Below are 23,311 nucleotides of genomic sequence, written 5' to 3' on the forward strand. Positions count from 1 at the left end.
TTATTCTGCTCATGCCAGTGAGACTGACCTTCCTTGTAAGGGAAATGCAAGCTCTCTGCAGATTTACATGTGATCAGATAGAAATGATATTTAATAGTTTAATAGTTTAAATATCAAAATCTCCACATTCCTTATATCAGTAATTAGGTAAAAAATGTGAACAACCAGTTGTGGAAATTCATGCGCACTAAGCCAGGGTTGTTTGTGTGTGGTTTTGGTGTCTTTTCTGTTTATTTACTTGTTTGTTTGTTTTAATGTTTGTGTGCTTGCAAGAGGAAGTCATTCTCCCAGTTTATCTTTCTGGGCTATTTTTGCTTAGTATCTTTTTCTTTCTCTCTTTTTCTGAGAGATGCTCTTAACTCCTGTAACACTCTTAAGACCTCCTCTGTCATTAGTTTATATTCAGCTTTCTTGGGCATGAATGGGCAGATTTGTGTTCTCTCCTGAAGTACTTTGGCACTAACATTTTCCTCTTTCTGCTGGATACACCCCTCCTGATAAATGCTTAGATTATAATTGCCTTTAACATTTGTAGATTATATTGGTAGGTTACAGTCAGTGTGTTATCAACAAATATTGTCAACAAGATATTTTACCCCCATAAACTTTCCTAGCTGATAAGTGACTTTATTTTCTGGTATTTCCAGAAATAGAATTTTTTGCTATTGGACTTCCATGCTAAGACATCTCAAAGTAACCCATTAAACTCTATTATATTCTGTATGGCACTTCTGCTTGTTGATCTTATCTCCGAGCTTTGTGTTATAAGCTGGTTTTGATAAGATACTTCTGGGTATTATTTTTTCTTGCTAAGATTATTGATGAAGTTACCAAATGAAATGGTTTTCTGAATAAATATTTGTAGAAGCCCAGTAATAATCTCAACATATTGCATGCTTTTTCTTTTTAAAACTCCATAGTCAATGAAGTCAATTCCTTTATACTGCTAATATACACTTCAGGTCTCCCCCTTTGTTTCTAGGTTCAATAAGAATTAGTCACACTATCATATGCTTTATTGAGGGCCAGATGATTTCTAGTAGAGATGCTTCCATTTAAAATAGAAAAATTAAGTAAAATTTAAAGGGTTTTTTTTTTTTTTTTTTGGAAATGCAGGTACAAGTTTATTCCTCTGTATTTTTACTTCCATCTCTTTAATACTTACTTTTTTTTTCTTTCTTTTCTTTTTTTTTTTTCCTCTGAATAATTTTCCTAGAGCCGTGCATTTTGCTTAGATCAGACTTAGTGGACTCTCTTTTCCCAGATTACATTTTTTCTTTCTTAAGCATAGGTATTATGTTTGCCATTTTTTGATCAGATGGCACCATCCTTGGTATTGGAGAGCTATTGAAATATTTTCTTTACCACTTCCTGCTTCTTGTGCCAGGGTTTCCAGAGCTCTGGTATATGAATTATCTAGTCCTAAATTGAGTTTATTAAATTCTGTTGAATTTTGTGGTTACATTGGTTGTGTTTTTCATGTCCATTAGAGGTAATGACAGTAACTAATCTCAAAGAGTAAAATACAATTTTCACTTTACAAGTTCCTAAATTAAAAACACCTCTTTGGTAATTCACGTTCTGCAGAAATCTTGGAAATTGCCTGGTAAACATTCCTTAAAACTGCCGGTAGAACTCACTGGCCTGTTGCTATTATCCAAGAAGCCATAAAAAACACAAGCCAATTGACAATAAACGTACCATACGTTTCCCAGAAATTTAAAATCATGGGGTGAAGAGTCATTTGGCAGGAAAGTGGACATTTTCCTCTTTGGCTTTTGATTTAAGTTTTGGCTTGTGTTCAGACTGTTGGCTTTTGACATTACTTTAGTACATCAGAATGAAAATGGACACCTTGAAATCTTCTGTGTGGAGTTTTTCTTTTCATGTGTCTCTGTTCCAGCTCATCAGGAATGTTGCTGTCCTTCCCATTTTCTTTCATCCTAAAACTTAGGTCTTTGTGCTTCTGTGTTTTGCTGTCATCTCCTTTATAGTCTTTCCAGCCTCTTGCAGTCTTCCAGTCATTGCCTGACTTCTTTTGCAGCTTTCTCATCTTTCCATTAGGACCTGTGAATTACTGCAATTTTCTTTTGATGACTTGATGATTTGGAGTCCTTACTGCAGAAGTTCAGTTGCTGGTAGTGCTTCCTATTACATAACAGGATTGGGAATAGCAGAAAATGTGCTATGCTATTAGTGTACCAGCTGTCAGGGAATAGATGTGTAGGCTTAGAACGTTCCACAATTACATATGGAGAACACCTTGTTTTCCCTTTTGGTGTGAATGGAGGAAGTAGTGCATTAGACCTGCCGTTCAGGAGGTCTGTTCCAGTGCTGCGTTCCCATGAAAAGCCATGGTCAACCACTGCCTTGGCCAGAAATGTCTTCTCTGGGGTTACTCAAGTTACTGGCACCACTGATTGGAGCCCTTTCTGTTTTGAAGCGCTGGGAGCTAGTTTATGTCTTTCTGGGTGGACAAGATGTGTTTTAACACATACTTTTCATTGCAAGACCACCCAACTACGGTGCTCTGAGGGAGAGAGCTGTGGTGCTTGACCATGTTTTTATATGTTGTATTGATATGTATTGGCTGCGAGAGTATCTGGTTACACATTTGAGCACTCCCTGGCTGTTCTTTAATTGCTTCTGTTTTGCTCATGGCTGCTTAATGTGTAATCTTGACTGCTATGCTGAACTCTTATTACTTAAGCTGTTGGGAACCTGTGTTCAGCATTAAATGCACAGCTGGTACAGCTGTGGCTACCTCACTCTGCCACTGTGGAAGCTGCTAGTCTCGCCAAGGAGCAAGCTTGCCAGAGCACTGACCTGTAAAGTGAGTTGCTTTAATATAGGGGCTGAGGAAAGCACTCCAGCACATGGCTGCTTCGGTATAGCTTGTGATGGTGTGAATGCAGTGCAGAAACCCTCTAATTCCCTCCCGTGCTGTGGGAGCTCTGTTTCTAATAAGGTTCGGTGAAAAGGTTTATCAAGTGTGGAGTGGAGTTACAACGGTCTAAATTGACTGCCATGGGGTCTTTTAGATTAGCAACTGTTTCTTGATCATCCAAACAAACCAAGCAGGCATTGGTTGAGACAGCTCTAGTCCCTGACAGGGAAAAAACTTACCACCAAGAACCAGATCGTTACCTCCTGTAGTTGCGCAGCTTGTTGTCTGACCTGGTAGTGCTGCAGCAAACCAGAAAGAAAGTGCTGGAACAGGGGCAGAACCCTGCTGGAACCTCTTGTGCAGTCTAATGAAAGTCTGAAGTGGCTAATGAAGTATTCACTATACGTATACTTCACATATGTTTATACTATATGTAGCATACTCTATGTATGCCAAATCATGAGTGTTGTTCAATAAGAAAGCATGGGAATAACATATAGTGAAGAAAATTGGCTCAAGACAAGCCACTCTGGGGCAGGTTTTTTGCAGAGCAACTCTCTACCTGCAAGAAACTTGGCTTGACTACTTATCCAGCCAGGCACATGGGTTTTGTCCTCAGGACAAAAGCTCAGGACCTGCCAAAACCACTGGTTGGATTGCAGCAGGCTGCTTTTTCTTTCTTCTAGCAAGGAAGGCAGCTGCTGGAGAACTGTCTGAAGAAACTAGACTGATAGGCAAAGCCAGTTAGGGATATGCGAGGATGTGCTGCTTTTGCTTTCTTGGTGCATATGTTTATGAAATAATGTGACAATGTGGCATTTATTCTTATAGTGACAAAGTGACAAGCTTTGCTTGTGTCTGCTTGTTGCTATGGTTGGAGAGCAATCCCTATGCAGGAGTGTTCCTCCTACTTTTCTGAGTTGATAATGCCAATCTCCCAGTTTATTTTTGGAGCTGGATAGGAAACGTAGTCCAAACTCTGTGACCCCCAAGCCTGTTGTGCATTGCCAGCATTGGTTTACAATAGGCTAGTTTTAAATTTACTATTTTGTAGCGCGCTTGGAGCCACTGTAGTTCCCAAACATTTTGAAGAAAAGCTGCTAGTTCCCCTTTTGTAAAACAAGTATCTTGGTTACAGTAACATAGACTTGAGCATGATTAAAAAATAAATAAATAAAATAGGGACACTGAAGCAATAGAATATGGCCATGGACATAAGCTTTTATCTTAAGCTTTTGTTAGACTAAATTCCAAAACTGGGACCTGGTCTGGTAGTATATTTCCACTGAAGTGCTGTCTCTTAGATCTTATTCTTGAGTTTTTGAGCTTCTTTTTGTGGGATGTGTTAACTTTACGCCTACAGCAATCTCAGCAACCCTCTGATTTCCCTTTAAATGTGTGCCGTTATCCAAGTGCTGCACATCTGTGAGACGATTCTGCTTTACTGGAATGTATATCTCTGTGATTAGTCTTGGATGTAGACGTCTTTCTGTTCTGTTTGCATTTTTTCTCAGGTAAACCTATTGATTGTAGTTACAGTGTTCCATTTTGCAAACACAAAGCATAAAAGATTTTTTTTTTTATTAAGTCAAAATCAGCATGGCTTGTAACATGAACTTTTTCATAGCTACCTAATGGCTTATCATAGAATCATAGAATCGCTAAGGTTGGAAAAGACCCGCGGGATCATCCAGTCCAACCATTCACCCATCACCAATGGTTCTCGCTAAACCATGTCCCTCAACACAACATCCAAACATTTTTAAAAATGAAGTTTTTAATTTAAAACTATCTAATGCAGTTCTGCAGAAAGCTCTACGTGGTGTATTTAAAATGCTAGCGCCTGACCTGTCTGCCTCAGTCTCTTCCCTGACTTTGTTTTGAGGGATTTTGTAAATAAAAATTTGCTTCATTCATAGAGCAAGTGAGCATCTCTGTGAGGGCAGGAATATCTTGTACATGGTGAATCATGAAACATGCAACATGCCTCATTTTTCTGCTAAATGGGCAATTTAACTTCCTAGGGCTGGCAATATACTTCTTGAAATATTCTGCAGGGTATTTACAACGTGCTATAGAGAGACAAAAGTTTTCTTTGAATCGGTTGAATCAGTCTCCCTTTTTTTTTTTTTTTTAATATTTTGAAAGACATAACTATTTCATACAGTTCGTAATAAATGCATGAGTAATTCTTCCTGTAATTTGGCAGAAATTATTTTTGGAGTAAACTTTCCTAACTGTAGGGGGCTTTCTTAGAAATTATGTGGGGCAGAACCTAATCCTGAAGGGTAAAAAAAAAAAAGCACTAAGTCTGCCTCTGGTTATTTTCCCTAAACAACTGTGAATAGAGAATTTGCAGGAGGAGGGGTTGTTTTAATTTTTGTTCTCTACGCAATTATTTGTTTCTCTGCAGTCTTATTTCTGTTTATTCTTGTTTTTCTGAAAACAAACAGCAACAACAACAAAAAAAAAACCCACCCATCTTTACATATGTAGCTATTTATCCCAGTGAATGTCTACATTTGTGTCTACATTGCCTGACAAGGTTCAATAGCTTGCATCATGGGCCTTGGTCTTTGCCTGGAGAAACCTGGGGAGTCACTGCCATACCCGTTCAGCCTCTGTGCCCAGTCTCTTCAGTGCTTTCTTGAGTAGCCAGATGCCTGTAACGTGTCCTGTTGAAAACTCCTTTAATGGCTGAAAAAAAATTATCACTACGTGTGGTGTCTGTAATACCAATTTCTTAACTTCCAGTTTGTGTTCTTTTCCTTTTCTCCATCCTTTAGTAGCTCAGGGCACCTTTGGAGCACCTGTGATTGGTGCCAACTGGCAGGGCAGAGCTGTAGCAAACTGTGCAGATACCAGCAGCATGTTTACAGGTGGTGCTGATAAGGCTGATTGCACGCAATTCTCCTTAGAGTCCAGCACAATGGTTGCGTCATACAGTTTGCTGAGGTGAAGCAGAGGTTGAAAGGATATAGCAGATATTTTCTTTTCCTGCTCCAGTTTTAATTTGTTAGCACACCTGCAAGTCTGGCATTTGTTTTGTTGTTTGCTTCTCCTCTTTTCAATATATATAAATGGCTCACTGGAGGCAAGGCTGCCTCCAGTTTTATTTCCAGCTAACTTCACTCTGTGCTGCTGCTTTTCCTCCACCTAGACTCACCACTCCATCCTTTTTCTTCTCTCTTTAAGTAGTTTACAAGAGGGAATTGGTGAATGCTGTTCTTGGAAATCTCTATAGAAAATAAGAATTTAACACATTAGTCATTTATAAATTATTTTTAATGTCCAAATGTAGGGGTAGATGTCAGAGCTGGTAAGAAGAACATAGTTTATCATTCCATAGGGACAAAACATGAAGAGCGTGACATCTGGAGAGTTCAGTAATATAAGTATGAACAACTGGAAACAGATGGATAATGAGGGGCTCATCTCCTACTACATGTCTTCCTGCTTTAAGAAAACGCAAAATCTGTTTTTACTACCTGGCAATATTTTAAAAAGGACTTGCTGTATCACAGAGGAAGTTGGTAATAAAGAAACAGAATTCTTCTGTTTTCTGTGGGGCTAGGATTTATTCACACAGGTGAGTAAGAGCATTAGGGTCAAATATTTCAAAATCGGTTACTGAACAACTAAGCTTCAGAGGAAATAACTTATAAAGGTGATAAATGCACAAAAAAGTGTTGTACCTTTTACATAGCAAAATCAGCAAAGTCAGGAGTTGCAGGAATCAGTAGAACTAATATTGTTATATAGTACTAATATTGATAATTACTCTTAAAGTAATTACACATAATGTTAATGTATTAACATAATTACTCTTGTAATTAGTAACATAATTACTCATGTAATTATTGTGTTAAATCCTTATCCATCCAAGTGAGAACTGATTAGCACTAATGACACCAGTGTAAGTGTCAAATTGGTCATAACTTGCTGGGGATGACTCCAAATCACGTGCTGTGTTATTTGAAGGTGGCAAATTGAAGGTGAGCTGACAGCCACAGTTAAATTATCCCTTCACCTGCTCTAGCAGATGTATTTGTATTCAGGAATACTAACTGAAACAAAAAAAACCCCACCACCTTATCTGCCCTCTTTTTCTAACCTTCCTTTCTACTGTCAGTAATTGCTGTCTAAGATTACTGCCTTGGTCACTTCTGCTTCCTAGCAAAAGCTTGCTGGAGTGGCTGCCTGTAAAAATGCTATTAAAGAGTGTAGGTTTAAACACATGGGCTTTGCATTTCCGTAATGCTTGAGTACACAATGAGGTAACACTGTAAATGGAAGCTGCTCCATAAATCAAACCATATATTTTTTGATGTTTTAAATATTCTGCAAAGAACCAAATTACAGGAAATACTCTTACAGATGAGCAAGTCTCTTCTGAAAAATGAAATCTAAGAAGATACCAGATGCTTGCTTTTATTGGATCCATAAAATTACCTTATGAAATCTGGTTTTCTAATTGTAGGTTGTGCAGGAGAAATCTGGAAAAACAACCAGTGATCAGGGGATTTAAGATAAGCGGAGGTGAGCAGGTACAGCAGGTTTCTGTTTTCCTTTCTTAACCATATGCGTTTTGAAAATACTAATACTTAACTAATCTCTAGAGCCTGAAGACATTCTTGGGTTTACACAGGGAGTTGCTGCAGGGGTACTGCACTAAGTGTGGGTTGGAGGTGAGGGTAGACTGCTGGCTGCAGCTGACCAGGGTTGCTCTGCACTGCTGGGTCAGAGATGAAGCTGCAATGAGAAGAAAGAGTGCTTTTCTTGCTCTGTGGGTATTCTGCAATACTTTGGCAATGACAAAAGTCAGTTTGATGCTTCTAGGTAACTTTGGGTTTCCGAAGCACTAACAGCCATGTACCAACTTAGCTACTAACCTAAGTGTTGAATTTACCTTTCTTTCCTCCCCCTATTGGCAGTAATTGTACTTAGAATAGAAGCTATATAGTTAATCTGCAAGTGGTTATTTTCTTTGCTTCGTATTACACAAATAATCAGATTAAGTGCTAGCTGTTGCAGATGCTGTTCTTGCAGAGGATACTTATATGGCACACTGGATATAAGTCCATGATGTTTTATACTTGTTCTGGTACACAGGAACCTTGTGCAGAAAGCTGAAGTAACTGCTTTTTCTTACAGAAAATACCTTGCCATTAGCAGTGCCAAGGAGCTTTTGTAAATGAATGGTCTGACAGTTTAAATTCTGCCTGCCAATCTCAACTATAGAAATCTCATGGTCAATGTCTTCTCCAGTGGGCAGTTACTGAGCTATGACAGGCTGTAAGTGGCAAAAATAATAAGAGACGTTATTCCCCATCTAAAATTATGCATCATGCTTATTCGCAAACAAAGCATATAGTGTTGGTGTGGCTTTTTTTAGGTACCATTTTAGCCTCAAGTGTTGAAATGTTATTGTAGGCTGACAGCTTATTTTGAGTGAAATATTCCTGTGAACTTTCAATGCAGGTAACATATTCAATCAAAACTAAGAGTTTGCTGAATCAGGGCCTTAGTTTCTTTCTACTGAGCAGTATGGAGAGTTCACAAGTTGGTTTGCATTGGCACCTTTTCATTAGAAGCTGATGTAAACAACAGGTGTGTGCTGTCATACTTTCCTTCAGTGAAAAATAAAATTTGACCATGCATACGTTTTTCAGATTGTTTTTAATAAACATCTCAAAGTATTGTACAGGTTTATTTCTAATTGATTGTAAGTTTCCAAAACTTATATTCAAACATATCAATTGCATACTATTTTATTTTATGCAAGTTTACAAGATGCTTTATTCTTTAATAAAAATAATGTTATTTACTTAGCAGGTACATTATGAGGTAAGTCTGCGTCCACCCTGATTCCATTTAAGCCTTTTGCTTTTTAACACATGGCTCTATCTTTTAAAATACATTTATCTTTAGAGGTGTTGAGTGAAGTTTAAGGAGAGAAATGTTTAGAATACTTCAGTGATTGACACCATCTGCTTTGACTACAGCTGATCTTTTGCAAACCCTGGCTATGAATATGTCAGTGTTGAGCAAAGGTAATTTGGCTCTGTGAAGCAGAAAAGAAACCCCGAGCCTACTGCAGGGAAACGTGATGTTTAAAGCTAGGCTGCTTCTGGCATTCCTGTTGTAAAACAGCAGAACTTGACTTGTCAGCAAGCAAAATGTTCAAGCCTGGCTCATTTGCATCATTTGTAAAAGGTGACCAATTTCACCATCAAAACAAAGAAATTGCTGATGCAGAAAGTTCAAGTCCTTCTCCAGACATTAGGGATGGGGAAGGAACTGAGAAAACAGACATGCATTTGGGACAGGACCTGGTGTTTTGCATCACTGAGCTGTGATTGTGGCAGTGAGGAGTAGTATCCTTAGGAAAAAAGAAAAACATCCGTAGGTCACTCTGAAAGTAATGCCTCATATTTATTTTGATGGAGACTATAACAACTACAAAGAACAAAATAACACAATAAATTCTCAGCTACAGAACAATGGTTTTCAACATAATCACTACTATTAGCCAGTTCTCACAGATGAGTTGATCAAGATGTTCTTCATTTCATGTTGTGACACCTATGTATGGCCATCTAGAATGTTGCTTGTCTTTCATGTTGCTATTGCTGAAATACACCACCCACTGCCTTGCTGTGCTAACATCCACTGTTTGGCCTCCATAAATGTTCAGCTAGCATCAGTGAGTGTCAGTGCCATTTTTTCCACATGGAGGAGTTCAGTGATACACCTTTACTTCATATACACTCCTATGCCATTCTGCCCCTCTGCTGCCATCTTTTGCATGGCTACAAAATATGACAGAATATTGGTGAGAAGATTCAACCTCTACTGCCATACTGCCAACATCTGCCTCTGATACTGTGGGCCAGCGTAATAAAATAGGAGGCCTTACTTTTGGAGCAGCATCCATATTTAGTAATAGGATGTAATGACCCAAATGCTAAGTATAAACAAAAAATATTAGTACCTCTGTAGTGAAGGAATTCTGTGAGTACTGTGAGTCCTTGTGTAAAGCTTGTCCCATAGGACAGAAAGGTCAGAGACACCCTGGACTTCTCTACTGCTTCTGTAAAGTGTTGAACATTTTCTGAACTGGAAGTGAAGATTTGATATCTTAATTCCCTCTCCATCGCCTAAATGTCATTAATATAAACTGAACTAAGTGAGAAGCAGTCAGAAAACTAGTTTGAGCAGCAAAAAACCTATATCTAATCTTGAATAATTTTTGTTTTACCTTGTAGAAGATGCTTAGGAAATCCTTTCAAGATGCTCCCTTTTCAGTTCGTAGCTTTGGATGTGGAAAGATCAGAATGATTAGAAATAGGGTCTGAAACATAAAATCCTAAGATTTGCACTAGACTGTCTATTTAATGCTTGCCTTCTTTACAGATGCCTATGTAGATCCATTCACCATCTGTGTTGATGAGTGAGATGTTAATGCAACTCTGGAGAAAAATTGCCAAGGAAAGGATCACCTTGGGAGAATTGTAAAAAAAAATAAATATGTAAAACCCAGTTAAGGTGGATTTGAGGTTCCCCCTACCTCCCTTAGGAAAACTGGAAGGCTTCAAAAAAATAAATAGCAGAAAAGCTTGTGTAAAGCAAAATTCTTATTTATTACCTGTGGTCATTCCAATTTAGATTTAACTTTGGCTCTATAGTGGGTCAGTGTTAAGTTCTTTGTCTTTAAAAAGCTCTTTCTGCATTTTTATATGGTCTTTGTATATGTGAGTACAATGATTTCTTATACTTTTATATCTCATAAAATGGGATAAGCAGTGCATAAAATAAAGGCTTAGAAGAGAACTATTTTAACTTATAACATTGAACTGGTCACAGGAGCATTGGTGTTTCTGCTATATTTATTTTCCCCTTTTTCCCCACTCCTTGGCTGCACGGATGGCCTACACTATAAAATTTAGCAAAGCAGTTATCCCAATTACATATCAGACAACTGAATTCATGGTTCATGAACAGCTCTAATTCTACTATTTACTATTTTTAGAGTTTACTATATGTGTATAGAAATATATTATTGTCCCTTTGATGAGTTTTTGACATTGCATAATTTTTAACCAAAATTTTGGAACTTGCTTGCCAGACTTCATCAATTGCACCATTTGCAATGAGTAGTGAAGTAGTTGTTTTCCAATACCCAGGCTTTGAATTGGTGCCCACAACCTTCATCATGAAAAACTCCTATTGATACTTTCACATCAAAAACCAAAGAGAGGCCACGGTTAAACAAAATCAGAGCCTTATTAATAATGACAAGAAATAGCCTTTTATTTAGGTGTCTTATAAATTACTGGTGGCAAATTAATGCAGTTGAATGTTTTGTTGAATGTTTGCTGTGTATGGCAGTCATGCAAATTTAATGGAAAAAAGGAGAATAAAACTCTACCAGGCAGGTCACTCGATCATGAAAGTAAATCAGGTTGGTCAAGCAGGATCTTCCTTTCATGAACCCATGCTGGCTAGGCCAGATCTCCCAGTTGTCTCGTACATGCTGTGTGAGCTCCCTTAAGATTATCTGCTCCATAACCTTTCTTGGCACCGAGGTCAGGCTGACAGGCCTGTAGTTCTCCAGATCCTTCTTATGACCTTTCTTGTAGAGTCATATTGGCAAGCCTTCAATCCTCTTGGACCTCTCTGGTTGACCAGAATGCTGATAGATGATGGAATGTGGCTTGGCTATCACGTCTGCCAGCTGCCTCGCACCTGTGAGTGGATCCTATCCAGCCCCATGGACTTGTGACAGTCCAGGTGGAGTAGATGATTCTTTCTTTGAATGAACTTAAAGAGGAAGCTCATGATTCTGTTTTAATCACTTATTAAACCTCAATAATTACGCTTCCTGGCCCAAACTGTGCAGGCTGTGAATAGCTTTTCATTTTGAGGTACACTTTGCATACAACTGAATATTCATAACAAAAGAGGAATTCTTTGAAATAATTGAACTCCACAGAGTATTTGAGAAAAATAAATGCTTTCTGTCATGGGTTTCCAAATTTTACCCACAGGCTAAGTCTTGTAGATATAATTATGGTTTAGGAGACATTTTAAGTGCTAGTTGAACCTTTAACCTGCGTTTCCTCTCGAATAATTACAGGATGTGAAAATGGCCAAATGAAATGCGTATTCATAGAGATTAATAGAATTAGTTAAGCTACTGTTACCTTATGCTTAATTATATTGTATGCATAGTTACAAACAGACTGTAACAGCATGTGGTTTTTTTCCTATCTTTTCATACTTGCTGAAGTGTTGTCTTATATTTTTTACTCGCTATGTTAAGTGAACTGCTTAAAAAAGCATTTTAGAGTCTAGCAGGTAGTTGGATTTCAGACTGGCTCTGTTTAAAACAAAACAGTAGTCTTTGAAGTTCCATCTTTTTTTTTTTTTTCTGAAAATAACAGTAGTAGAATTGATTCCATCACCTTCTAAGGAAACAAGTTGAAAGAGAAATGTTGTGGTTAGTAGTCCAGTCACCAAATGCATTCTGCAAGTATTTGAAATCAAGCTAGAGTCAGCCATAGTGGAGGTAGAGAAAGCTAATAAAAATCACTTCTCTGTTTGCACTGCCAAAATTGATTGAAAAGTTAAAAATAAAGACTGTAAGTATGGAGCAAAGTAGAGTATCTTTCTTTAGAGAATGTTAATAATACTAGTATCTTTAAGTAAAACATTTAAGTGAGCTGTCTTTTAAAAATGGTTTGATATTTTAAAAAGTAAATAATGCATTGTCTTTGTGGCATCTTCAGTTTTGATCTGTGAAGAAAAACACTGCTAAAAAAATTTATTGGCCTCAGTCTCAGAAATGGATGCATACCAGGAAACTTATGTTTAGCATTAGGGGAGAACTTGAAATCAGCTTATTAGATAATACTGTGGGAGCAACCAGTCACGTGTGTGGTGTTCAGGTGTTTTGCGTGGGATGACTCTTGATGTAGTGTGTTTCAGCTGCCATGATTGTAAGCTTTATCCAGGGGATTTGGAGTGTATAGCAGTGGTCTTGAGGAGCAGCAGCTAGCCATGGCTCATGGATATCTCAATGGCTGCCTGCTTCAGCAGAGGTTTTGCTGTAAGGTGAACAGGTCACAGTGCCCATCCTCTAAATGTTCTGAGAATTCTGGGGTAGTGAACATGCCCCATGGAGCCCTGAGTATGGGACATCCTGGAGGAGCTAGGTCTCTTAGGGCATGGTGGATGTACAAAAAATGTCCATATGCACTTAAAAAAATGTGTGTGTATATATATATATAAGAAAGAATTGTTCCCAGGCATCTAAGTTTCTTTTACAGACCTTTAAAATTTGAACCCAGGCTCACAATAAATCCTCTTTACAGAAATTTCTTTATTCAGCAATTTTGTTTTGAATGTAGGACCATTTGGGTAAACTTGTTTTCCACTTGCATAATGTACTTTTAGTGAACTATTTCAGTACTTTAAGATACTGCTTTAATTTGGTTTAGAGTTAATATTTGTTTCAGTGGTTACAGCAGCCAGTGAAAAGGAGGCTTTGTTTTTTCTTTAAGGTCACTGAAGTATAAATGCAAAGGAGATTAAAAATCAATTATTAAATCCAGATTTCCTTTATTCTCATTTAATTTAAGTTTACCTCTCTTTGTTGACTTCCTGTTAATGTATTACACTAATAATATAGGAAATTAAAGATTTTCCTTATATACATTTCTGTATCATTTGAGTTACAGGATTTCTCATCTCTTTCCTGAAAAAATATACTCAATTAGTCCACTTATAAATTATAGTCTTATAAATTAGTTTTATATATTCTTATAAATTAGCATTTACAAGAGAGATGTCTGGATAGAGAGGATACATCTTATTTCTGTATACATTATTAATCTTGTATTAATTATACTGAATTTATTTTAAGATAGAAATCTGCCTTTGCACCTTGTAGTAGGGTGCAGATACCAGAGACAGATATTTCACTGGAGATGCAAGTAGGCATGTGGAAAAAGGATCACTAAACATGCAATCCAGTTGAAAACAATGTTATAAATGTGGGGTGTTTGGCCAAAGGGTGTATGTGTATGCATCGCTGTGATACTGTGATGGCAAAAGAGAGCTTATGGGCACAGCTGTGTGTGCTGAGGTGAGACACTTCAGCTGGGAAATCACATACTGTGCTATCTTTCCTTTTATGTTAGTGCCACAATGGCTTCTGTTACTTAAGTAATTTTTAAAGAAGAAAATGAAGAAATACAAAGACTGGTTGAAGGGAAATAATCTTAGCAAATCATTAACATCAACAAATGTAGTAAAGTGCTAAGAAAAAGGAGAGACTGTAGAACTGGAATATTGACTCTTCTCTGTGCTTGTCAAAGGACATCAAGAATACGATGCTTAAAGTATTTGGCTAAAACATTATAAGTGGTTTTAGGATAGGCTTTTCCAAGAATGTATCATTTGAATTGAAATGATGATACTTCTAGTATTTATTAGAATATCAGTGCCTTTTGAAAATGTGTTCAAACTTCTATCCGATTTTTTAAAATTACAGAATAACCAATTATTAGCCAGTTGTTGCACTTCTGAGAATTGTAAATTTCTGGAAAATATCCCTCTGTTTTCTGAGAAGTAAAGTTCTGCTCTGTTCTGGGGAATTCATCTGGAAAAAAAGGTTTCTTTGGGGGTGAGGGGGACCATCTGTGGAATTCCAAGTATGTAGAAAACCTGGAACAGAGATGGGCAAAAACTACATTGGGAGGCAGTGGATTGAGGATAGGTCACTTTGGTAACCTTGCTTTGAGGAAAGGTCTGCATGCAAGTACTGACCTATCGACCCTTAATTATTCAAGGGTAATGTTATGCGCTCTTCATGCCTAAGTGGTATTTCCATGTCATAATGCTTCTAATCATTCCCAATTTTCATACTGTTTCCATATATGTTTATTTTTTTGTGTGCATATGCGGTAGACAAAACTGGTGACTGCTATTTAGTATGCAGCCCCTATAGTTCAAGAACAGTCAGCTCTGAAGTAAAGACAGGTGAAAGGAAATGCCCTGAGATTCAGTTCACAAATTACTTTCTACTGCAGTGTATTAGTAACTTGCTTCATACTGTACTAAGGTGCATTTTTTCCATTTGGAAATTTGTGTTTTCCATTCAATTAACAAATTACTTACTACTCTCCTTCCTCCAGAGCAGTGAAGGCTGTTCAGATGGATGGAGACCTGACTGTCATTTCTCTTGCAGCTTAATGCGGCAACTGGATTATATCATTTAAGACAGGACTTCTGTCCCCTGCTTCCCCCTAGTTCACCCCATTTTATTTACAGTACGCAGTGAATAGGTCTTTTTAAAAGAAAGCACAGAGCACTTTCTTGTATGAAGTCCACAAACAGAGGAGTGCAGATCTGGTTCTTTTTTTTTTTTTTAATGGTAATAGCATATCGTGTTGTAAATAAGGGAGATTTTAGAAATTATTCTGGTTTTTATGCAGATTTTCATGACTTCCTTATTTTTCACTACATCAGCCTAAAAGGACCTTTGATTCTATCTCCTGTGGGTTTTTCTCCCCACCTATTTCCATTTTTAGCATTATTAAAACAAACAACAACAAAAAATCAACAAATATAGAAGTTTTGTAACATTTTTGTAACCATTTCTCATAGATATTTCTTTCATGCTGGAGCTATCATATGCATGGGTTGGTGTTTTAATTTATTTCTCTACTGATGTAGTCCTGTTATTTTAAAGGAAAAGGTTTTGAATTTACAGAGACATACGTGGAAGGGATTTTAGGTAGCTTACTGGGTAATATTTATTTCATAATTTTAACCTACTGTCTGAATATCAAATTACAGATTAAGCAGTGAAGGTGGCTCTTCCAGGTGACCTTACACATATTTTGGGTAGATTGCAAGTTACAGCACAGGGCATGTGTTTGGAAGAGAAACAGTTGACACATTTTTGAGTTGGCAGTAAGCATATTAAGTACTCTTTGTGCTTTAAATATTCCTATGTACTTTAGTCATCAACAACCCATGATTTCATGTTCTGTCTTCTCTAATGTGCTTTGGTGTAGGTATTGAAGCCATTTTCTTGGAGCATGTAGCGCTCTGCTTTTTGGTATGTAACTATTGCTTTTTCCAACATATCTATTAACAGTGTCCATAAACTCCATGTGGAAAATGTAGTTGCACTGGCTCGGCATTTCTACCAGTAGTGCCAGCTGGTCTTTGTGTAAAGAACAAAATAGGTCTTTTGAGTCTTGTCTGTGTCTGAAACTGGAAATGAATTTCCAGTTGTTAAGTGTAGGTGCATGCCACAGTTACATTTTTAACCTTACTCCTCTGAAATATAACTTTGCGCTCTTCCCTTAAACTTACCTGCCTCAAACCTACCTGGGTAGTTGCTTTAAGAAGTGTAAACAGGTGACTCATAATGTCAATGCACGTGCTTTTTGTAGTACCTTTTCTCTATCACTTCTCCATGAAAAACAACACTGGAGTGTCTCAAGTACTAATTTTAGACTGGCTAGAATACAGTGTTCCAATATTGACTATGCTGATTAGTCTCCGTAGAGCCATGTAAACCTGGGGGATATTTGTTTGCACTTGAACTTCATAGAAAATATTTAAAAGTTGACTGTGTTTTAAGCAATTACATTTGTTTATGATCCTGATTTCTTTTCCATGAAGTGGAAATGAATACAGTGTTACTGCTGATAGGGAGGCATTGAAATCCTTTGAAGTGGAGTGGATTATTAAGTGTGTATTGAAGCTGTTCATCAGCCTTTTGAAAATCAAAGACTTATGCAATTGAGAATTTATAGAATTTATGATTTGCTCTTAAAGCAAAATAAAGCAAAATATTCTCCAAAATCTCAAAACAAAACAAAAAATCAATTATAATGCCAAACAGTGGCCCCCCTTATAGTCTCATTTGTTTATGGTTGTTTAATCCTGGGATAAATCTGACCTATTCTCCTCAACTATTCATTCAGCTCAGCTTCTTGAGCTTCTTTGCTTTCAGACCAGGGTGAAAGCCTGTGGGAGATAACAGATAAATGGAAGACACTACTCTAGACCCTTTCCCTCTTGTATGCTGGATAAGTAGTTAATTCTCGATTCCTCTGTGCTGACAAGAGGAACAGCAATGACCCTGGGAGTTGTTCTACTAGAGAAGTGTCCCTATGTCTCGTGCAGTTCAGGAGATGGATGAATGACTGGATGGATGACAAAAGGGTTGCAAGGGCTTTGCACTCCAGTCCTGCTGCTTGTCAGCTGCATTTATTTGCTACACTGAACCTACAAGCTGAATGGGGAAAGCAGAGGAAGCTTTCTTGTGGCTTGCAGTACTTCTGCATGCATGAGAACAGTTGCAGCAAATACTGAAACCCAATATATTCTATGTTTTTAACACTGGGAATGTAACTCTGCCTTTCAGATTGAAATGGTAGTTTAGTCTTGTTGTACCAAGAAAATATTTGCATGTATTTGTCCAAAAGACACACATATATACATGTGTCTGTATGTAGGTATATATAAAAACATACAAAAGTATACACACATATATATATATATATTGTACTTCCCTTGAAAACAGATGGATCAAATTTCACACTGGATATTTAGCTCGATACTTGTCCTAATAGAGAGCAGAAATGGCTCTGTGTGTAAATGGCTAGATAGCATGGAGTGTAGTGCATGAAAAGCACATTATCTGTGGATGTGGGAAAGTATGAGTAAGAATGGAGGGACAAACCAGAGCAGACAAAGACTCCATTGCATAGGAGATCATCCTTAATTTTAATGCCTACACCTTGGAGAATCTCTCAGACAACTCGCAGCACTGTAACTATAGAAAAGCTGAAAAGAGCATTACTGAAATGGTTTGAAATAGATGTGCCTTCAGTCTATGGCAAAGCGGTAGTGGTTTTATTTCTGTAATAATATAAGAATGTCTTAGGAAAGGACTTTGTGTCTTCCTAATAACATAAACACTGGGAGCCTTAGGGTGTCTGGGAAAACTGTGGGGGAAATTTTAGTCTTGTAGGCAAGATGGTGGTTTGCCAGTGCTTTGAGCTACAGTTTTCCCTTCTGGTTGATAGTGCATGGCATATAAAACTTCACAGTTTGTCACTGATGGCTGCTTTCCTGTGGAACCACTTTTTTCCCCCAAAGTCTAGTTTAGTTTCTCCTCAGCAGAAGATTTATTTGTACCTTCTGGTTGTTCTTATTTATTTATTTATTTCTAATATGGAGCCTCCATTTATTTCACTGACATGCCACTATAAAACTGCAAGCTTGAATTGGTGTTGCAGAAATCTTGGATGATTCTGTCCTACATGAAGAATGAAATGATTTTAAAAACAGGTAGTTTAATAGGAGAGGAAAAGTGGATTTAATACAAGTTGTAGTGATATTGCTAAGGCTGCTAATGCTCATTGACAGATAGCCCCACAGTTTGTTTAGAAAACAGGAAGAATCTGTTCTCTTGCAGCAAGTAGATAACGATGATATAGTGACCTCTTTATATCAGGTAGATAAGGAAGTTCTGCTTGAATCAGCTAATTTTGTGAAATCAAATACTGTGCAATAAGGCAAGGAGATCACTGAGCGTGCATGAATACTGAGTTTGCCCAGTGAACACAGTGAAGTTCTGACTTCATCCTAAAGGTCTCAGGACTAGCACCACAAGAAGACTGAACATGTGCAAGGAGACAGAACCCTATGTTAATGATTTTGAGGAAAGTATTGAATATGTATGTACTGCCCAGAAAAGCTTTTGCATATGTAAGACAAGTCATGTATATAAGCTGAAGATCTTTTGTGCAAGTTATGCACAATAGGTGGAGAATATCTCCTGTGCATTCAGTGCTGATAAGAAAGAATGCCTGTGTTCTAAGCTTTATGGTATCAAATTCACTTTCAGATGGGATCTTTTCATCTTTTTCAATTGACATTATGTGCTTACTCAGCTTCATGTCTATATTGCAATCATATTTTTTTCCCTGATAAAACATGTAGGTACAAATGATTGCAAATGCATTAAATCAATTTCATTCTATCATAGCTTTCTGTCAGTTGCAAACTAAACCCACTGATGAAAACTGATGTCGAGTAAAATTGTTTCTGCAGTCAAATTGCGCATTTATTTATGCTGTGCTTACATGTTTTACAGAAGAGTTCCTCATTGACTTTTTCATTAGAAGGCAGTCTTTTTGCCTAACAGAGGACGCATCGTGAAATCTTGCAGCTCCTCATGTTGTAGCACTTTTCTATAATCTGTCTCTCTTAGAAGCTTTCTGATGGCATCTATTCATTTTCTCAATAGATTTTAAATACTACTGATCCTGAGCAATTTGTCTAATAAGGCCCTAACTATCTGTGTAATTATTCCAATCTGTGCCTCTTTCTCAGCTTTTGCCTGCAAGGCTGATAAATGGGGTGAGGGGAAAAGGGCAACCTCCTGCGCCGGGCTGCAGAGCACTGGTCCCGCTTTGTCTCTGGCATTCCCAATGGGGAACTCCCTTTGAAAGGGCTGCTGTGACGGAGAGTGTGGGATAGCTATGGAAATATTATTCAGCTTTATTTAAGAAGTCTAAAGAAATATCAGTCGTGGCAAACAGCTTTCTTATTTTATGAAATATTACATTTTCATGGCTACTGTATCGTTTCCCAGCATTTTGCTGCCATAGTATCAGCTTACTTATGAAATCCCTGATTATATCAGGAGCAGAGTGAAGTTTCTCTCTCTGTCCTTGCAGACTTTAAGAGGAATGATAGATTTGGTCTGGATTATAGGTGTTTTTTATGCAATTGAGTGTGAATGCTAATGATGAATCATCTTCATGTTTTTGTAGGCACTGACCTTTTTGGCTGCTGTTTTGGTTATGCACAATTATGAGATCAGATACAGGGATATCAAATCTTGGTTATAATTGTGTGCAGAAGCACAGTAGAAGTTGTACTGCATACCTTTTCTGTATTTGTTTCCCAATACATTCTAGACTTTTCTGTCTTTCTGATAATAAATTGTATAATATTTTCTCTTCGTTTTAACTCAGCCCATACTGGTAGCATATGGTCAAATGCCAGCTGAAACGTTTTTTGTTCATTGTCACCCTTAGATCAGAAAATGAAACGTGAAATAGATTGAGGAAAAGAACAGAAAGCACTCTCAAATAAGAAAGCATGCTTTTTAGTAGCTTGAAGGTTACATGCAGGTTACATGCAGTGTCATGGTTAAAGCAAGATTATAGACCTACCTTGTCTATAGTGAGCATACCTCCATTTGTGTATTTAACATTAGCTCAGCATGGGCAAATTCTTCTTGGGAAGTTCAAAAAACAAAACAAAAAGACCTTTTTTGTGCTTATCCAAGACCTTTGCCTTTTCTGTTCAGGATCAGTTTGTTGTTTGTTTTTGTTTTTTTTTTTTCATTGTATCCATATATGTCCATGAGGTTTGCATTTTCTGCATTAAAGTGCTTGTGACTGTGGATGGTGTTACCATCCTCTCCTCCACTGACTTCCCATGAGAAGCCACAAATCAAGTGCTCTGTGGGAGCACACGATTAAGCTAGGTTTTCTGGAAAATGATCACCTGTGAGATAAAAGCCGAAGTCATTATTTTTGAGCCTCTAAGTCATTCTCTTATGAATCTAAAACCTTTGCTCTAGAGGAACAATTTACTTTAGCCTAGACTTTACAGTAGGATTTAAATTAGTATTGAAGTATATATTGTATATATTATGGTGTGTGTGTGTGTATATATATATATAGAGAGAGAGAGAGAGTATATATTATATCTATTGTAATATATTTTATACTTCAGTTTTTAATCCTGAAATTGCTGTGCTTGTTTATGATCTGTATTCCTTTGAGTGCAGAGGTTTATGCCCCTTATTGGGGGGCAACCTTCTGCTGTACTGCCAAGCAGCTGCCAGGTAAGTAATCCTGCAAAGACTTGTGTTGCCAATGGATAGACTTCCCCCCTTTCAGAGTGATGCTGCAGGACTGGAAGGGGAAGAGTGAAACAGAGCAGTGATATTGCACATCAGTATTCTGAAAAACTAATATGGAGTGGCTGGAAATCAAGTAGCTTAAAAAAAAACCCTTTTCAAGCTGTAGCTTTGTGTGAACAGCAGACAAACCTCTAGGATCTATAAACACAATCTGAGTATTTCGGAAAGGATATGACCTTATGCGCATAACCTGATGCAAGTGGAAGAGTTGGATCCCCAATATTCAATACCTTTTGAAGAAGTTCAGCAATGAAAAGGGAAGTCTTCAAAATCATAGAATGGTTTGGGTTGGAACATATTCTTAAGATCACGTAGTTCCAAACCCCCTGCTATAGTCAGGAACGCCTTCCACTAGCTGAGGTTGCTCAAAGCCCCAGCCAGCCTGGCCTTGAACACCTGCAGGATAGGGGCATCTACAACCTCTGGGCAACTGTTCCAGTGTCTCGTCACTCTCAAGTGAACAATTTCTTCCTAACATCTAGTCTAAATCTACCCTCTTCTAGTTTAAGGACATTTCCCCTCATCCTGTCACTACGTGCCCTTATAAAAAGTCCCTTCCCATCTTTCCTGTAAAAAAATCTCTTTAATGATTCTGGGGAGTAAAGTCAGTAAGTGTTTTGAATTTTAATTCATCAGGAAATACATATCAGAGATGTATGAGGACTCCAGGATGCCGTGGCTGAAGGTATTTGGGAGAAGTATTCACCATCAGCAGGTTGTCTCTGTTTAGAAAACCCAAAATATCACAGTTCATTTCAGTGGTTAATTTTCTGTACAGGAATGTTCACAGAACTATTATGAACAGGTTTTCTTTTAAGTTATCTCAGAAGAAGGAGATCTGTAACGTATGCTGTGAACTAACGATGTCATTATAAGCTAGCTGAATATTAAAAAAAAAAAAAAGTAAGTCTAAGCATATGATTAGTGACAAAAATTTTCTTTAGTAACAAACAGCAATAATTTTTCCTTTCAAACATCATATTATAACAACTGGAGGACAACAAATCTTCTAAAGGAAAAAGGACAGCTACTTCAATGAGACCATTATCAGCAAATCAGTTCTATTTATGACCTTGCAAAACTTCTAGCTGTTCTAGTATTGTGAAGGAAATGATAAATATTTGGGCACTGTTTGGGATAGGAACGAAATTGAGCTGTTCTGCAACTCTTGAATTGGTGTTGATATGTGTAAAACTACTTCAGATAAGATAAGCAATGACATAGTAAAGATTTCATAGGAGCTGTCTAAATGAATAATTTCTCCTTTGCATTCTAGCGTGCTAATGGAGTAGTTAATTATAGAGATTTGTAAAAGAAGAAAAAGCTCTGGTCCTCCCGTTTCTCCTTGTCTGTGTTCTTGTGCCTTTGTTCAGTCTGTGAAATTGTTTTTTCGTACAATGCAAGAATGTAGAACATTGCTTCTCCTCTATCTTCTTCAGCATCCTTGCGTAGCTGTTGTTCCATCTTCATTTTCACTTGCTTCCAGCCTCAAGGAATAGTTCTCCAGGCTTGTCTTCAGTCCTACAGCTGTCTGAAACTGCTTTTGCTGTGGACTTCATTAAAACTTTATGACTTTATCTTGAAAACCCTGCATGAAGCTAATCTTCATCTCCATGCTACTTGTGAGGCTGCTGATCTCGCCCTGAGATTTATGATCTCTGCCATAAAAGTTTCAGCTGACTCCCACTGTATTGTATGGTTTCCTGTGTTTATTGCAACAAGGAGGAGGGATGATCCTTAGTGTGTCAGGGATGTTAATTATTTGAGCATCCATTATTATTTTTAATAACGTGTATCACATTGTTTCATCATTCCATGGCCCCTGTTAAGATGCGATGGAAACCTGTGTGGTCAAAGATTCCATAGCAGATTGTAGTGCTACTAGCTTCTCCTATAAACTGACTTAACACATAAAAGTGTAATAATTTTCCTCATGAAATAGTGTTGTTGAGTATTTTATAACCAGTTCACTGCCTCTTCAAGGGACATTTACCATGCAGTAAATACATGACTAATTATATACCATCAGTGGACTTTTTTTTCCAGATATCATTACATTGTTACCTATCACAACAGAATTGGAAAGTCTATATTGTTTTGTAATGAATTAAATCTTTCAGAATATCAGTAATCATTTTAAAAATTTCTTTGCCCACAGGGTGGAGTTCATTTCTTTTGTCCTTGGAAGTTGAATAGCAGAAAGGGACATTTCAGCTTTTCTTGATAAAGGTAAGACAGCATCTATTGATATGATAGGACACTGTTCATTATTACAAGCTCATAGAAAGTTTGTCAATGGAGGGTTTGTTTATTCTGTGGGTTTTTTTTTTTTTTCACCCAAGTTCTGTGCTTTGTAGTAAGTTCAGTACGTGATAACATAAGTTGCATTGGGA

The 23,311-nt window shown here is 37.5% G+C and overlaps 1 protein-coding gene across 5 annotated transcripts in view; it reads left to right on the forward strand.

Annotated features, from left to right (window-relative positions):
* BMPR1B (bone morphogenetic protein receptor type 1B) overlaps window positions 1-23,311 on the forward strand; it is a 238,763-nt gene that overhangs the window by 26,787 nt on the left and 188,665 nt on the right. For 4 of the 5 annotated variants that reach the window (NM_205132.2, NM_001397879.1, XM_040698735.2 and 1 more), the window contains exon 2: window positions 23,077-23,147. The gene's annotated coding sequence lies outside the window, so the exon portion shown is untranslated. Of the gene's footprint in view, window positions 1-7,367; window positions 7,427-23,076; window positions 23,148-23,311 lie in introns of all 5 variants that reach the window. The other variant, XM_040698737.2, reaches the window with a different exon arrangement.

Source organism: Gallus gallus, chromosome 4 (assembly GCF_016699485.2).
Source record: "Gallus gallus isolate bGalGal1 chromosome 4, bGalGal1.mat.broiler.GRCg7b, whole genome shotgun sequence".
Taxonomy (NCBI): domain Eukaryota; kingdom Metazoa; phylum Chordata; class Aves; order Galliformes; family Phasianidae; genus Gallus; species Gallus gallus.